The 4,447-nt window shown below is 44.0% G+C and overlaps 1 pseudogene; it reads left to right on the top strand.

The window, feature by feature from the left end:
* Window positions 1-3,789: 3,789 nt before the first annotated feature.
* On the top strand, window positions 3,790-3,885 carry LOC147666109 (small nucleolar RNA SNORA17; annotated as a pseudogene).
* Window positions 3,886-4,447: the final 562 nt, after the last annotated feature.

Raw genomic sequence — 4,447 nt, 5'->3', positions numbered from 1 at the left:
AGTAAAGCCGAGAGAGAGGCTGGGGCCATCCTGCTTCCGCTGTGGATTGCGGTGTCCCTGATCGGTCCCGAGGCCTGAGGAGCCGGGACCGGTTCCATTGAAGCGCGGGGCATATCGGAGGGGCTCACAGAGGAGTGAGAGCCCCCCCCCCTACCCCGCTTTCCCGGACAGCGCCGCCAGGGCTCCAAGAGGAGCCAGAGCCCTCAAACCCACCAGAAGCCTACGCAAGGGCCCGGGAAGGGTCGAAGAAGGCAGGTAACCCCCGGGGAGGAGGGCGGAAGGTCGCATGAGACCTCGAGTTCGCCCCTCCCCTGGGGAAGATTGTTGTTGGGCCCCGTTGGCCCAGATTAACGGCGAAGAGTCAGCAAACCCCCAGGGAGGAGGGCGGAAGGCCCCGGGAGGCCCCGAGTTCGCCTCTCCCTGGGGAAAACTGGTGACTGGTCCATGTTGGCCCTAATTAGCCCAGGAGAGTCTCCTGACCTGGGCCAGGACCCCTAAACACCGTGAGGGCATTATTTGGTGAGAATTAACCCCTGCCTGGGGTACTGTTAAATGCCAATTACTGAAGCCTTATGCATGGCTTGTTTGGGATGATTGAAATGTAGGCCCTTTCGCATAGTGTATTTGTAGCTTAATGAGATGCTTTGTATTTAAAAGAAATGTGCGTAATACACTAACGAAATGTGCATAAGAGAGCATTGAATGTACTACCTTTAATGAAATAGGGTGGCTCCTGTTCAATGTTACACCCCCAGAATGCCTAAAGGTAATTAGGTGTAGCTCTACATGAAACATGCCTAAATGAATCCCATGAAACTCTTGCAGAGGTGGGCTTTATGGAATGTTGATTCTCACCTGCAAATAAGAGTATACCTAATGAAATAGGGAAGTTGTTGAATGTCAACGAAAGCTCAATTTTTGTTCCAGAGGAAGGGTTACTCCTATTCCCTAAAATGTTTATTCCTGACTAAGGAAATGTTTTACCTACGCTTAGGGGATGGTTCTTCCGGCCTGAGTGTTAATGGCCTGTTTAGTCAGGGGGGTGGTGAGATGTTAGTTCGTACCTAGTAGGATAGTTATTTTACCCTAGTTAGGGGTCTGCTGATGCCCTCTTAGATGATAATTTAATCTGTAGGGTAAAAAGGTTACTGCTAAGAAAAAGCTTGGCCGCTAATGAAATGTGTTGATGCATAATATGGTGAAATGCATATTGATTGAAAAGGTTGATGCATAACTAGTGAAAAGTTTTCCTTCAACTGTTTACCTGCGTAATGCTCATTCCTACTAGGAGTGATTCCTAAAATGGTTATACCTACCCACGAGGTTGTTTATTCCTAATGAAATGTTTACTTCCACGTAGTGCTATATTTATTAGAAGCCTACAGTGATTAAGTTACATGTTTCTGTGTAGAACACTCACCCTTGCTTGGTGAGAGGTGGGTAAAAAGCCCACAGGGCTAATAAGATGACCTATCATTTGGATTGTCTCCTTAATGTAATTGATGCAGGTGCTGACCAGGGGCAAGGCATAGGTCAGGCCTGTGTTTTGCTAAAAATGTATTTATCCAATATTTAATTTTTATGGAATATCTAATATTTATTCAACGGAAGTCTAATGCCAAGTGTTGACACACAGGTATCTGAAAAGAGAGCTAAGAAGCTAATTTTATGATGAATTCCTAATACCCTGATCCTGCTCTATCTTAATAAAGTTGACTTGAGTTTTTACACAAGCTCACTGGAGTGGTGTCCCTAATTGCGTGCCCATGTTTCTGACTCAGTGGTTGCGTGTGCTGTATGGTCGCTTTACACATAAGCTTTCGGATGCCTACCCGCTCGTGCCATGCTACCCTAGGGGACTGGTGACCCCAGTTCCAACAATCCCCTATTTGGAAATGTTGTGATTCTAATGTAAAGATAATAGACTTGTTGCTAGCATTTGCATTTCAACAAATACCCAAAAATTGGAAAGATTTTACTAACTTGTCGTACCAGGCATGGTGGTACACTGTCTGTTATAATCATAGACTCGACACAACATTTGTTTACCCATTGCATAATGCACCGAAATGCTTGGATTTATGGATACCTGTTACGTTGTTTATTAATATAAGCGCCAGACGTTCTCTATCTCTCTCTCCCTCTCAACAGGAAGTAACTAAACCTCCATGACTTCCTCCATGTTGATATTATATACTTTAACAACATTTCACTTTATAATATGTATATTATAGTAGAGTGTGAGTTTCTTTTTTCTTTATTCAGTTTTTGTGTACGACTATGTTACTCCTTATACACGAAATATGTAATTAACTCTCATCTCCAACACTTGTATTTCACAAACCTGAAAGACCTTATGGTATGTAACTCCTTTCATTTTATTCATATAGTATTTTTTACAGTACTGTTTTCCTTTATTTCAATAAACTTACTTTGAACTTAAGAGCTGTTTACTTGTATCCTGGCCTATTTCTTCTCTGTCTATCTAAGTTTCCATATCTACCAAAATAGGTAGCTTAAAGCCAGGTTAACAATTGTATGCAGTGTGATCTAAATTATGTAACATTAATGTGAATCTGTCTAGTATTGTTACCAGCAAAGATGTGAGCATATTATTGTCAGTCTTCAAATGCCTGCATTTTGATTCCTTTATTTCAGGTTGAAAACACCCAAGGACACAATTCACCAAAAAAGCACATCAGTACATTTGGGGATCGGCTATGCCATTTCATTGTACTTATGGCCTTTTCTGGAATTCACAAACATTCTCAATAGTATGTCGAGAAATTTGCACCAGGCTCAGGTTTTCAGGCAAACGACTGGGAATGTCATCTGACGTTTCCCCGGGCTCCCGTTTCCCTAATGATTAGCTATATACAGTGTACAATTTTGTGCTTATAAAATGTAGCACAATGGGCGAACGTAATTTTTTTCCTATTTTTCGGCAGGTAAAAGTTTCTTTGGTACTGTGTAATTCTGTGGTCTTGGGGCATACTATTACACTGTAGTAAAACCAGTTATGCCTTCCGGAATCCTTCTGTGAATTAGTGACGAGTGTAAATGAACGCATTTTTTGTTTGGCCGAAAATGCCTTTCTGAATTAGTTCCAGAGTGCTAAAGATAGACGTATCACTTATCACGTAGATTTTTTTTTTCCTACTGGACATTACTACTGCGAGTATTTTACATTTCATTTGCTTCCCCAGCTTTCGAGTTTTGTTTTAAAACGCACGGCCTGCAGGGAATATTTCCATGTGGCCAGGGGGCCCTTTTCTTGGGTCCGTTCTGCGCAGGGGAGCTTGTGAGGAGAGGTCGTTTACCTGTTGCCCCGGGGTCCTGGACCTGTCATGGCTTGTGTATACTGAAATCAGAGCCTTGTTTATAGGCCGGGGTCCTGATTCTACGTGTAACTGGTCAAGGTTGCTTGGCAGAGATGGTTTGCATTAGGGTGGATCCCTGTAGCACAGCTGGCTAATTCAAAAGGTTTAAACAGGAGGTATGGGGTTACCGCCCTGCTGTGCGCAGCCAGGCTCCGCTTGCACAAATATTATAAGTAGAGGGAAGTGGTTTAATAAACCTGGCTGGGCGGGAGTAAAGGGGCAAGGTCTGCTGGACGCTGCTAGCCGTGTCTGTACCCGGGTCACACCGGGAAGGTCAGAGCAATGCCTGCTTCATGCACGCTTTTCCCACTTGGTATGTATGGTTGGCTGGTGTCCGAGTGGTGACATTAGGTGTAGCACAACGAACACCCATTCCTCTTTAATGAATCAATATTTAAGCTCAGAAACAAGTGCCTCTGGAGCCAGTGCACCTGCTGCACCTCCTGTGCAGCAGGTGCAGTGGCACCAGAGGCACAGGAGAGTAAGGGCGCACTGCACTTGCAACTGTAGATTGTGTTTTGCTTTAACGCAAGGGTATGGGGTTCCACTTTGTTTGGACAATGCCCAGAGGTTAACAATAGTCAACTTCGATGTTAATCCTCTGTTCAGATTACGTGACATCTCAGGCGCATGTGGTACATCAGATTCTTGTACTGCCTGAGTCAAAAGACGGAAATGAATTAAATAACTTCCGGGGCATACAGTATTTCTGAATTTAAAGAGCCCCTAGTTGCTAGTCACTAGTTGCCTGATTAAAGGCAGTCAGTCACTCTCTGGTGGGTGGTTACTGCTTTTGCTCGCAAGCTAACATTTGATAGTCACCCCTCGGGGAGTGACTTTGCTACACCAGTGTCTGAAAAATTGCATGATGAAGTCTGGTAATTCCATTTCCTTCCTGAGTACTGAGATACAGAGATTTCAGTTCCAATAGAAGGCCTGTTATCTAATTAGCTGCACAGACAACTAATAATACCCGTCGGGTTTCAGGCTTCTGTAAACCTGTGTACAGTTTGGCTGTGCCCGTAATCAGGAACAATACAGTTATGTGCAAAGACTATCACTAGGCG

Source organism: Lissotriton vulgaris, unplaced genomic scaffold (genome assembly GCF_964263255.1).
Source record: "Lissotriton vulgaris unplaced genomic scaffold, aLisVul1.2 SCAFFOLD_777, whole genome shotgun sequence".
Lineage (NCBI taxonomy): Eukaryota > Metazoa > Chordata > Amphibia > Caudata > Salamandridae > Lissotriton > Lissotriton vulgaris.
This window is presented reverse-complemented; position numbering and strand designations above follow the sequence as displayed.